This window comes from Formica exsecta, unplaced genomic scaffold (genome assembly GCF_003651465.1).
Source record: "Formica exsecta isolate Colony F162 unplaced genomic scaffold, ASM365146v1 scaffold21, whole genome shotgun sequence".
NCBI classification, from domain to species: Eukaryota; Metazoa; Arthropoda; class Insecta; order Hymenoptera; family Formicidae; genus Formica; species Formica exsecta.
In genome coordinates this window covers 4,219,336-4,233,639 of record NW_021849398.1, presented here as the reverse complement: position 1 = coordinate 4,233,639, position 14,304 = coordinate 4,219,336, and the positions used below count along the sequence as shown (strand labels likewise).

Sequence of the window (14,304 nt, the reverse complement as noted above, 5' to 3'; positions counted from 1 at the left end):
CGACAGTTTAAATGTATGCAAAGTATCCGGAAAAAAAGAACGCAATTTCGAGACGCGAGATTCTGCTGATTATACAGTTCAATATAAAATAACTGTTTCTATATAAATACAAGAATGAATATAAGCATTCGCTGTAGTTCTTTTCATGCTAAATATAAGTCTAGTCTGCAAAAAAGCACATCACAATTTTGAGATGTAGAGTTAATGTTATCAAAAAAGAACTATATTTTAACGTAATTTACCATGTTATAGTTATGGTAGTTAATGTAGTAGAAATATTTTATTTTATCCGTTATATTCAGACCGTCATTTTATAGCTATAACATGGCACAAATTATGTTAAAATAATCCTTTTTAAAAACTTTAATGTAAAATTTCTTAAAATTATAATATGATAAAGCATTACGAAAAAATTCTTAATCAGTATTAAGAAATTAGTATTAAGAAATGGTTATCTCCCTTTTCTTTTTTTTTTGTTGAGCCGTATTATTTGTTAGTTGCAATTATTTTCGACCGACTAGTAGTTATCCTTCGTTAAAATTCAATGAATTCTTGACTTGATTTGCATAATTTACGAGATTTTCTAAAAGACTTTTTAAGGGTACGTTTTTTAAGGACCGATACATTATGTGACATGATTTAAATTCGTCCTTTGAAAAGGTTAAAGGAAGAATGCAGATATAGACATATTTGCCACTAGGAAGCAGTCTACTCTTTGAAATGCTTTTAAAAAAATAGTTTTTTGAAAGTCCTTGTTTGAAGAATATACATGGGAAGGAGATCTTTTATATAGAATATTAAATATATATTTAAAACATTTAAATTCTTCTTTAAGGCATATATAAATATTCGTCTTCTAGTTAATCTCTCCTATATTATATTAATTGGCTGATAGAAATATTAAAAACAAGCACGCAAAAAATTAGACAGCTAACAATAAGTACCATAGTTTTTTAGTTATGCTTGATTTTAAAAGTAGATTTAATAAAATTGCTTTTTTGTACGTTAATGTGCATTTTCATATTTTGAGTTATAATTTTTGCAATTTTTTAAATTTCTCCACAGATTAAAATATAATAAATAAATCGCAAAAGATGCATTTACATAAAATATGACAAAATTGAAAAACAATTTTTAATTTTTTATGTTATTTCCCCAAAAGCCAAATTAATACTGTTTATTGATATAAAATTTCCAAAATGTAAATCCAAGATGTATTTGACTTATTTTGTTGTTAAACAATCTGATTATTATTTTAAAATGTATGCAATAATACTCTATACTCTATAGGACTAGGATACTCTATCTCTTGAAATGTCATTCTTTGTGTTTCTAGTCTGTCTATTATATTCGACATTTAAAAAGATCTGACACGTTCCAAATTTTCAAAAAAAATCTCAGACTGATCTTTGGGCGTAGTTAGTTCCTTCCTGATGCCCCCGCAGAGAAAAAGGAACCGCCTAACATCAAATTCTTTTCTTCGACTGATCGCATGAAAATTTAGGACCGAGCTGAGATTTAGGTCTATTGTGGGTCATCGTTTATATTAGAGAAAAAAGTTGAGAGATCGGATAACGATTTCCTCTTTCTCGTTGATATAATGTGTGGTTCAATCATATACGCATGTGACAAAAATCACTTTCTGCATCTCGCGACAAGATGCGAGAGAAAAAGAGAAGCGTAAAAAATATCGGAGATAATATCCGTGAAAAAAAAAAACTTTTAGTTCTAGTCTTGCTGCTTTTGTAGGTACATATACCTGCTATGATTAATGTCACTCAGCCTTGTGCTAACAATAATATATAAGAAAATAATTGAATGCAGTGTAAGATTTTTAGAGAATTTAAGAGGGTAAAGAAGAAGAACAAAGTAATCTGATTAACTAATATTCTTTTATGTGTGTCAAAATCTGTTACGCGAGAGCATAATAAGTATGAAATAGAAGTATGAAATATCATCACATATCGAAAAACAACTATACCTTTTATGTGTGTGTATTTATGTACTATATATTAAAAATTATAATCTTAAAATTATATAATCTTAATTATATTTTAAGAGCAACATCTAATCACATGTTATTTTTATAGTCTTAAAAACATTATGTTCGTAATCGTGAATCTTTTTAAAAAAAAATGCCAATACACCAGAAAACATTTCATATTCGGTCTCGACGAAAGAGATCAATCGCGTTAATTTCCGGCATAATTAAATCGTTCGAGAAATATATTCGATAATTATATTTCATTAGCGTATAATCAACAGCAATCCCAACTCTTATCTATTTTCATCACAATTACGTTATTAACTTATAGTCATTATCCACAATTATTCAATACAAGAACTCTCTCAAACATTGCATACATATTTACTTATTTACTCGCCGGAATTACGAAGGAAATCATTAAAATGTGACAGATGAAAATAGCTACAGCTAGTAATGCCTCGTTGTTCCCCCTTACTAAGGGATACGAAACAGGCAAGAAAAGCATAAGAATTGGAATATCGCCGTTCTTGGCGGCGTTACGCGATTGCTGCATAGTGTTGCTGCTGTTTATTGCTGCGACTGCCAGAGCATCGAATGCTGTCAGCGGTTTAGTAATCTGGCGGCGGCGACGCTGGCGCAATCCGGGGAATTTCTCGCGCGAGGCGAAGGAAGGAAATTGCGTTGCCCAATTAGAAATCGCGGGAGACCGCAGAAAGAACGGACCGGAGAAAGAGGGAGGAGGAGGCGGCAGAAGGGTGTGGGAGGGTTGGAATAAATCGGGCGAGAGGGAACGGAACGGGAACGCGGCGCCTCGTCTATTTAACCCTAATCTGGCCAATCCCGTTTTCCAGCCGAAAGAGCGCGGCGATGTTTGCTTGGAATAATCATTTAATGAAAGTCGCGTCGTTGTGTGTCGTAACGATAATTATATAATAGAAGCGAAGATTTTTTAGATTTCAAGTGAATTGGAGCGTCGGTTGCACGAACGTCGGTTGGATTACTCAAGTCTTACTTATAATTCACTTTTCTCTTATTAATATTGTCTAATTATTATTTGTAAGTTATACGATTTGCTTAAATTTAACTGAAATTCTAGGACATCGGAATCAATAATGATAAAACAACTGAAAAATAAATTTAAGATAATATCCGTGCGATGTGATTATTATTAAACATCACTAGTCCGCGTGGATGTTCGCGCTTTTTTCCACGAGAGTGATATAAAAAGGCAGCGCTCATCCCCGCCACCACTTAGATCGCGTCGTTTCTACGAGCGACGATATAAAAAGAGTCCCTTTGCGAGTGATCCTTGCGGATGATCGAGGATTAATAACGACAGGATGAACTTTAACACGCAGCTAGCATTTATCCCGCGGGCGGTTATCGTCGAAGCGAGAGAGGGCGAAGCGAGAGTCGACGGCGGCTCGACTCTCCTCTCGAAAGGCCAGGCCACAAGTAAAGATCGATGGATCGATAGATCACGTTATCTGTGTGTACGGTCCTGCGAGTTTCTTCTCCCCTCTCATCTCTGCGTTCGTTAACCGATGCTCCTAGGTGTCGTTTGACACGGGGATTATTATTTATCGTTCTGTGCGCTTGAGAAATTAATCAGAACTGCGCGATGCGTGGGAGAGGCCGAAAAATTAACCCGCGAAATTGACGTGCCATTTTTGAAAGAGTTTTATCTCTGATATGAGAAATTTCTTTATGTTAAATTGCTCTCTCTTGACATTTTCAATGTATATAGATATTTTCTTCCTAGAATTGTTTCGAAAATTAAAATTAAAATCATAAATTAAAAACAATAATGTTTGTATTATAATTTAAAAATTAATTACATGGATCAAATTTATAAGAATCGAAAAAACGTTTTTATTTGGTATCGAATATTATTCTATTCTTTCAAGGATTTATTTCATAGTGGAAACTTTGACAACCAATGTATATTGTTATTTAGACACACGACAGGAAGGATATTTTATAATTATACCTGTAATATAATTTTGTTTACTGCTGTCAAGCTTCCAAATATGTCGATTATTTTTAAATTATTTCTAGATATTGAAATCGTTAAGCAATCATACGCGAATTAATCGGATTAAAGCTTTGCTAATATTGTTCTGATTTCTGCTTACATGTCTGTGAGAATTCGCCGCTGTTAGAAGTCGGCATTGGAACGATCGATACAATTTCCGGTGGAAATATATCACGAGGATTTATGATCGCGTTCGCTGATTTACCATGTCTCGCATTAATCGGGATATTCTCCCACCGATCGCGGAAGAGATCCGCGATTTATAGTAGACCTACATTGATTTTACAACGCGATGCGCACGCTTTCGCGGATCGTTTCCTCATTTAAATTCGTAACCATCTCTCGTTAGTATAAAGGAAAATCTCGCAATTCTTAATTACTTATTTTTAAATAAACGGAAAATAATTAAGCTATCATTTATTGACTTTTTTACAATACCAATGCATAATATACCTCTTATGAAACATTCTGATTCACGGTATTAAAGAATAATTAAAGAAAGCCATTTGGAAAATATAAATTGCTACATAATTCTCATTTGTCTATTTTATATCGTGATCTTTTCTCTGTATGCGTGTATGCGGTTTACGTAATTTTGATACAACATGCTCAGCCGACGGTATCGGTGCTGATAATATAAAACCGAGATTATATACAGCAGAGAAAGTGTCTCCTCCGCCTTAAGGCGCGTTCACACGCGCTTCAAACACCGTGGCGAATGGCGCGGTTCGCTCGCGGGCGCGTAAACGCACTTATATAATCGATTACGGTAATAGCCGGAGTTATGGCAATCTCCGGGCATAGCCGCGACAGGCAGGCAGGCAGGCAGGTAACCCAATTCCGCGTTGACCGGACATGCTGGTGCTCGAGAGAAAAGCACGCCGAGCGAAGGCGGCCAGCTACTCTCGTAGGATATTACCTCCATCGAACTGAAACGCGATCGTTGCTACCGGACTTCTTCGATTCCGGGTGCATTCCGAGCGATATGGTTTCCACAGATCGCTTCCGTAACACTTTGAGTCCGCCTAGATTGGTCTATTAACCGTTAAAATTTGATGAATTAAAATATTTGTATCTGATTATTTGTAGTATGATTATTTTCACAGTGTTTCTTTTATATTTAAAATATAAAACCGCCGCGAGCTCGCTTATTTATTCGCAGAACGCGAAACCCTCGAGTGCTTTTCCGATAAGTGCAAAAACGCCCGCATGTACGCAAAGCGGCGAGGAATAAGTAAAACCGCAGAGTATAATTACGCAACGAGTCAGACGCAGGTCGAGATGTTTCTAACAAAGCCGTTTATTTTCCGCGGTACTTAATAATATATGAGAATCACGCGAGTGAGAGAGAAAAGAGGACGAAGAACATTTTACGTCATATTTCCTTCATACACACATATATATATATTGTAATATTCTATTTTATAATACTACGGAACTATGACATTTTTATAGCTAATAAAAATGTATGTTTAATAATATTAAATTATTTACAATAAAATATATAAATTTATTCTTTATGATATTAATTATGCTATTACACATTCACATCCGCGCATTAATTCGTAAACATCACGCACATAAAAATATTTAAATAAATTTTCTACTCTCTAAATGTTCGGACAAACTTCGCTGAATCAGAGACACAGAAAAATTAACAGATTTTATCTCGATAAATCAGTCGAATGAGTAAGTCACAAACTATTTTCGAAAATAAACGGATTAAGCAAGAAGGATTTAAACACGAATTCGCGAGGTGGGGCAAATTCGTTTAATCGAATCCGCGCGTATCCCGTTCCAATTAGGCAAGCGCCAAATTAATATTTCGAATGGCTTCTAGTGTCACTTAAACGCAGTACGTAATAATCCGCGATAACGATCGAACGCGTTGTACAACATTGCGCCAATAAGTTAGGAAATAACGTTTCCGCACTGGAAACGTCAGGAACATTATTTTCACGGGGCATATCGTGCGCGGGAATCTGCCTTAATCCCAGTAATAATCGTGCGGCAAAAGCGAGCATCGCGAACGAGAAACGGTGGAAAGCGAGCCTAATGAGGACGATATGCAATTTATTGCACCGGCACGTCACGGCGCCGCCACCGCTGGAAAAGGAACGTGATATAAGAGAAATGTAGATAGAGGAAATTGAGAACCGATAGAGATGTAGATAAAGATATTTATGTTGTTTCGTAAGTTGAAATTTCATTGAGAACAATTGAATGCAAATAATAAGAGAAAAATATGAGCAAAGGAAATAAATTATACATTGCCTATTAATAGAGAAGTATGCAATAAATAAAGTGAACTTTGTTTGAAGATCATAAAAAAAAAAATAAGCAAATAAAAAAAGGATATAGAAATTAAAAATAAATAAAGTAAGAAAAAATAGTGTGCAAAAATTGATAAAAGTAAATATTAAGATGACGTACTGTTACGATTAAAATTTAATTATACATTCTTATCACACAAAACTGGATAACTTAACAAGAATTTGAATGCCTTTCTCTCTCTCTCTCTTCTAAAAGTATGGTCATATTTTGGTTAATTTTTTTGTGAGATGTGTTTTAAGAATAACTGATTATTTAAAAGAGAAGCAAATAAAAATAAAGAGAAACAGAGGGAGAGATGAAAAAGGAACGAAAAGAGCGACGTTGTTATCACACAAAACTGGATAACTTAACAAGAATTTGAATGCCTTTCTCTCTCTCTCTCTTCTAAAAGTATGGTCATATTTTGGTTAATTTTTTTGTGAGATGTGTTTTAAGAATAACTGATTATTTAAAAGAGAAGCAAATAAAAACAAAGAGAAACAGAGGGAGAGATGAACGATACTGTTACGATTAAAATTTAATTATACATTCTTATCACACAAAACTGGATAACTTAACAAGAATTTGAATGCCTTTCTCTCTCTCTCTCTTCTAAAAGTATGGTCATATTTTGGTTAATTTTTTTGTGAGATGTGTTTTAAGAATAACTGATTATTTAAAAGAGAAGCAAATAAAAATAAAGAGAAACAGAGGGAGAGATGAAAAAGGAACGAAAAGAGCGACGTTGTAAGTAATCGGGGGAAGCACGTGGTGTATTATCACTGTAGTAATCATGGTCTTATTATGGCTGTCGAGCCAACAAGAACATGGTCTACGAGCGCGTCGATTAGCCTAACTGCGAATCGTTCTCGACAGCGGCAGCGCGCCTCGAGACAGCTAATTTGTGTAATCAGGATGAAAAAGGGAAAAGAAAGGAAACATCGTGCGCGTTTGACTAAGTGTTATATATCGTTAAAACGTTTACCTTATTTTGTCATGCACTTGCAAGCGCATGTTCTTCATCGGTCGATTAGATTAATTCGTGCCATCGGTGTCGTACAAAATAGCCGAATATTTTTATTAAATTTTCTGAATCTCCTATTTATTCATTATTCCTTTTTTCATTCTTTTTCATTATTTCTGGGGTTTATTATATTATTAATATGCTGTATTTATTTTAAAAATCTTATTTTCAACGTACTTTTAGATTAAAATAATACATATTATTAGTATTTTTTGATATTGTTATTCTATTAAACGGCTCATTTTTGCAATTTTTAAGAAGTCTTTCTGAATTAACAATGAAGCTGTGAAACATCTGCAAATTAATCGGAAATCTCCAGCATTTGTCGTTGACGTATTCACGAGCTGATTTAACAATCCATTTTGGCAGTATTAATTTTTAGTGACGATGATTTCGATATTTTCTGAAAATCGATCGTGAAAGAGCAAATAGCAAAAATAATTGGAACCTCCTCATCATCATTATCGACGTCGTTATTATCTACGCAGTATTCGTATCGTCTAAAGAGTATTTAGAATCACCCATGGAAAGGGACTATCGCCAATCTATTTGCGCGCTTCTGAGCGTCTCGGAATTTTGGACGGTAGAAATTAAGCGACGGTATCGTCGCGTAAATTAAATTCCTACGCGCGTCGACCGGCCCCATAGCCGGTCGGTCTTCTACCCGCGGCCGAATATACATTTAATTCGTGTCTTGCTTATATTGATCGTCGAGAGATTCGTCATCGATTGGCGGCCGGAATTTCTCGCTCCTTCGAAGAAGAAGTTACGTCTCGTGATTTAAAGCGCTCGTTGCGGCTATTGATTTAATATTCGATGTTTGTCGCGATACTTTATTCGCGCTATACCAATTAATTCGCGTGAGATATCGATGACCTCTATATTTTAAGAGGGGGCGAGAGACAACCAATCTCACTAGAGTTCTAAAGAGCTGTTCAGAAAGCTCTCGTATTTTTATCTCTCTATAATTAATTGCACTATGTAATTGCATATTGATACTTATTTTTTATAGGTCTCGGACATCCCGTTTAATCAAATCGATTTGCGGCAAAGTCCTCGTCATCGACCGAAGTCCATATTTCTTCCTTCCCGGCGCCACGCAGCACGGTTTTATCATGACGGTGAGTAATTCGTCGAATCTGCTTATATGTCTCGCTCATTTCTCGCAATCGGCTTTCAGTGTCAAGTCGTATAGTTCCGCAGAAATTTTGCACGTATTTATATAACGTTACGAAGCAACTGATCAACGTATCCGCATGCGGAATTAATAAATCGTCACGCGCGCATATCATTATTTCACATTTTACATGTCGCTTATTATTAATTGAAAGATACTTGACACTAAATGTCGCCGTATCGCTGATACAGCTATTCGGCGTATAACGATTTACGGAACGTAATCTCTTTGCAATTTCATTTGTTTGGATTATTCTCCGCCTTTTGAAGATTTCAGGCGGAGCAAGAGATATCGATACCTCGAAAATGTCGCAATTACAGATTCGGATGCGAATCTTTTGCGCAACCCTTGTTATCTTTGCACTCTTCACATATATCATTGATACGTATATCGAATATTTTCTTAGCCACAGATATTTTGACAAATTTCATATCGATATTCCTCAACGGATTTACGATGCTAATTTTACATTAATATCGTTTACTTAGCGAGAAGTTATATCTATATTAAGACAGCTCAGTTGCAATAAAATGCAAAACAGGATTATGTTATCTGTTTTTATGTTTGGAGCTTAATTTATCTTTTATATGCCTGTATAAAATATTAATACACAAAACGTCGATACAATACACAGTGCAACGCGTGATAATTTTGTTCGGGTTGTGTTAAATTGTTAAGCTTTCTAAATTTTTTTATGTTATTTGGCTCCCGCTATTTTTGAAGAAAATTTCAACTTGTTAGACAATATTATTGTCGGTCAGAAGTTTAACTTATAAATTTTTATAACGGAAGTTCGCTTTTATCACCCTCCGATCCTTCAGTCTAACACTCTTACGACGCGAAAAGACGCTTATGCGTTCCCGATGAAGGGATGCCACGGCGAACGAAAACATTTCCTCGCGTCTGCGGGCGATTCGATTTTCAAAAGCCCGTCACGTAAGACGAGAACCAGACGAAGTTAGGCAACAAGTGGGAGATGGGACGACAGGAAAAAGAGTCAGGACGGCAGGCAGGCAGACAAGGCAGGCAGGCAGACAAGGCAAGCTTCCCCCTCGCGACCCTCGTTGAAGTTTCTCTTCTCTCCCGTCGGCTTTTGTTACGGCCTATAGCAACTTTGACGACTACCCCAACACTCTTCTTCCCCAGCATATCTTCTCCCGCGTCATTTTTCATCCCGCTGTTCGAACATCGTTATATCCTAACGATATACAACGGATATCTCTCCGAACGTCTGCGTCGAATGTAATTATTACAAGAACCCTGGAAGAAGGCGATTAATAGCGACTTAATTAGAAGAGAGTACAAGTGGAGCATTCAATTTCATATCGTTACCAAGGGAAATTATTTCTTATAAGCAAACAAAAATTATTTTTTCAGGAGTTGTATATTAATTTAAAGATTACGTTTTATGGAGAAATCTAGTTTAAAAAACAATTATTATTCTTCATATTAGTAAATTTAGATGACGATTTTTCGTAATCACTACAATCAATATCAGTTATGCTTTACAGCCTCGTCATTTAGCGATAATTATGTGTTTTTGTGTTGCAAAGTAAACATGAAAACATTCAATAATATTCTATTCGATGAACAAGTGGAAATGTTTTTGGTGGATATAAAATTTCCATATCAAATCAATAATACAACGCCCGACAGAATTTACGACAAATATATGCATTTTGGACGGAACCACTTTCCAGACGATTCTATTTGATGCAGATTCAAATAAGTGCGCGCGTCAGAGACATCAATTCCTAAGTTTTGCATTCCGACCGACATATCCTGTATGGATTTTTCTTGTTCACTTTATTAACAAGGAATGTCGAAGAATGTCACCAGACACATCTTAACACAAAATAAACGATCGGTCTTAAATTATCAAGTACAAGGAAAGTATGACCGAAGCTTGAATCAAATTTAAAGAACTTCGCATTTTAACAATAAAATACGAAACTTGCACAAGATTATATACTAAAATTATATTTATTCATCTACAATTTATTTATACCGTAAACTAAAATATTATTTTTTAATCATCGAATTGCAAAAATTGTCAGGTTGAGAATCTATTGAATATTTGGTCGAGTAAATTTCTTTTTTATGTATCTGTATCAAGAATAAGACTACAATTTTAAAAATACTATAATTTATAAAGATAAAAAACGTATTAATGATAACTAAAAATTATTTTTTCTACACAAACTGGTACAAGCGAGTCTGAGACATTCCTAGGCTGAAGTCTTAGGCGTTCGTCGCGCCTATCGATTTCGCTTCTCGATTTATATCGGCCTTTTCGATTCGGGATAATCGGCGCGTGCATCCCACCGATTGTGTGTCGAAAAGCGATGACGAGCCCCCATCTCTCTCTCTCTCTCTCTGTCTGTCTGTCTGTCTGTCTGTCTCTCTCTCTCTCTTTCTTTCTTTACCTCTCGCCCCTCGGCGATGCATCGCGACCGAAGGAAGAGCAGCCTCTTCTCGAGAGCGATTACGCCACCGCGCGTACCTCTCGCCGCTCAGGCCACACGGCCTGTGCCACACCACAGAAGCATCTCGGAAGCCGAGGAGGATGTACAAGGTAGAAAGGACGGAGAGTGGAGAACGCCGACGATGACGGCGGCAACGGGGCAAGGGGCGGGAGGGAATGCGGGGAAGGGTATTCCAACCGTCGTCCCGGATGTGCAGCATCATTACACGGCATTCTTCGGCGATGCAGGCGTCCGGGATCTTTCTCTCTCTCTCTTTCTTTCTTTCTCTCTCTCTCTCTCTCTCTCTCTCTCTCTCTTTCTTTCTTTCTCTCTCTCTCTCTCTCTCTCTCTCTCTCTCTCTCTCTCTCTCTCTCTCTCTCTCTCTCTCTCTCTCTCTCTCTCTCTCTCTCTCTCTCTCTCTCTCTCTCTCTCTCTCTCTCTCTCTCTCTCTCTCTCTCTCTCTCTCTCTCTCTCTCTCTCTCTCTCTCTCTCTCTCTCTCTCTCTCTCTCTCTCTCTCTCTCTCTCTCTCTCTCTCTCTCTCTCTCTCTCTCTCTCTCTCTCTCTCTCTCTCTCTCTCTCTCTCTCTCTCTCTCTCTCTCTCTCTCTCTCTCTCTCTCTCTCTCTCTCTCTCTCTCTCTCTCTCTCTCTCTCTCTCTCTCTCTCTCTCTCTCTCTCTCTCTCTCTCTCTCTCTCTCTCTCTCTCTCTCTCTCTCTCTCTCTCTCTCTCTCTCTCTCTCTCTCTCTCTCTCTCTCTCTCTCTCTCTCTCTCTCTCTCTCTCTCTCTCTCTCTCTCTCTCTCTCTCTCTCTCTCTCTCTCTCTCTCTCTCTCTCTCTCTCTCTCTCTCTCTCTCTCTCTCTCTCTCTCTCTCTCTCTCTCTCTCTCTCTCTCTCTCTCTCTCTCTCTCTCTCTCTCTCTCTCTCTCTCTCTCTCTCTCTCTCTCTCTCTCTCTCTCTCTCTCTCTCTCTCTCTCTCTCTCTCTCTCTCTCTCTCTCTCTCTCTCTCTCTCTCTCTCTCTCTCTCTCTCTCTCTCTCTCTCTCTCTCTCTCTCTCTCTCTCTCTCTCTCTCTCTCTCTCTCTCTCTCTCTCTCTCTCTCTCTCTCTCTCTCTCTCTCTCTCTCTCTCTCTCTCTCTCTCTCTCTCTCTCTCTCTCTCTCTCTCTCTCTCTCTCTCTCTCTCTCTTTCTTTCTTTCTTTCTTTCTCATTCTCGTGTCTCGCGCGACTCTCATGAACATGGAACCGCGCGTAAGTGGACTGCCCACACGGAAAGGGTGAAGAGATAGGGACAAGATATCGGGGATGGCGAAAGGAGACTAGACACGAGATCAGACACCCGAGACGAGGGAGCGATAATCCAATCGCAATTGAGTATTGAAAGGTTTGAGAGAAGGTGCGTGGAAAGGTCTGGGAGTAGTCTTCTCTTTCTTTCTTTCTCTCTCTCTCTCTCTCTCTCTCTCTCTCTTTCTCTCTCTCTCTTTCTTTCTTTCTCTCTCTCTCTCTCTCTCTCTCTCTCTCTCTTTCTTTCTTTCTTTCTTTCTCATTCTCGTGTCTCGCGCGACTCTCATGAACATGGAACCGCGCGTAAGTGGACTGCCCACACGGAAAGGGTGAAGAGATAGGGACAAGATATCGGGGATGGCGAAAGGAGACTAGACACGAGATCAGACACCCGAGACGAGGGAGCGATAATCCAATCGCAATTGAGTATTGAAAGGTTTGAGAGAAGGTGCGTGGAAAGGTCTGGGAGTAGTCTTATTGAAAGATCACATTTTTGCCAAACCTTGAGATATTAATATATAGATATTTTTATTTATGTTTTATATATTTTTTAATTTCATATTTTTGATAGCTTTTAATATTAAAACATTCTTATATATGACGCCATCGAATATTTTGACGCGTTATTCTTTGGATAGTTCTAAATACTATCGATGATTTTTATAAATAGATATTAAATACATAGTTTGTGTGCCGGTTAAAATATTCAATTACACTTTTACGACGTAAATGCACGCGCTGAATATCTTGGACAAGTGTCGTATTACCGGGAGTCGAATTACCGATTAAGGAGAAGACCGCGTTCCAGGAAACTATTGCTTCCTCGATTACTATGCGAAAGGCGGCATTAGTGTCACGTAGCATTCGCCCGTTTTCCGGGATGCGGGAAGATCCCTCGATCATTTATGCAAATTAACATTTTCCCGCTCCGGACGCGGACGGGATCGCGGTTGAACGCTAAGCAACGATTTGCCGAAGCGTAACACGAGTCGTTTAAAAGTCTCTCGCGAAGAGACGACACACGTATGTCATATCTTTAGAATTTTATTTATTGTTAAATAAGATACATAAGAGATAGACCGCTTTGTTCTTGTATTCGTTCTTTAAATTTAGTTCTTTAAATTATATATACCGCGTTCAAAAAAAATCTCTGTAATATTTATAATACAACTTATTAACTTCTGCGCTATCGGCATACTAAATTACTTTTTTCATAATCGCGTAGAAGCAAAAGAGCACATTCAATGCACATTCAAAGATTTTCAACGATAGTCTCGCATTTTTGTTTATAGATAATCAATAAATCTTTTTATATAATATCGCTGTTATTAGCCAATTAGTGAAGCAATTTTTAATCGTTATCAACAAGTTGCTCTGCATAAAAAAGAAAAAGAATTCTTTCAAAAAAATTTAAAATAATAATTTTAGCTTTTATATTTACAATAACATTCTTTAATTTTTGATACCGTTTTATAAAGACCAATTCTCATCTTTACAAGCACGAGATATCTCGTTGACGATGTTGAATCGCAAGATCAACATGAGAATGTATCACACTTGATGTTACAAATTCTTGGCATAGTTTAATTGGCCAATCTGTAAATAAAAAAAAAATCTTTGCCTTTTTTATCCTTAATATACCTTAAAAATACTAAGGATTTGGTTCGTCAATTATTAGTCATCATTATATTAATAATATAATCAATTATCAAGGCCTTTGAGGTCTTCTTTCCGAAAAATCTTAATAATTTCCTTCGAAGCGAAGTTCCGAATCGCCGGACAAACCCATTGGACGCATTCGATCTCCCAAACGAGTCGTCCTCGTGTCCCACGGGGCTGGAGGGAGAAGGTAAGTGGCCTAAGAGAGGTAGCGGAGTGTGTCGCTTCCACGGGCGTGCAACGCGCACGTTGTACGCATACGCACACGTACACACCCACGCCCTAGCGAACGGCGGTCGTCGTAGTCGTAGTACGTACACTCGGCTTGGAATCAGTGGCTCGTACGAACTCTTATGAAGGAGGTGAA

The 14,304-nt window shown here is 37.3% G+C and overlaps 1 long non-coding RNA gene across 1 annotated transcript in view; it reads left to right on the top strand.

Moving 5' to 3' along the window:
- LOC115235068 overlaps positions 1-14,304 on the top strand; it is a 111,226-nt gene that overhangs the window by 4,775 nt on the left and 92,147 nt on the right. Inside the window, exon 2 of the long non-coding RNA XR_003883973.1 lies at positions 8,372-8,480. This is a non-coding gene — a long non-coding RNA (uncharacterized LOC115235068). The remainder of the gene's footprint in view (positions 1-8,371; positions 8,481-14,304) is intronic.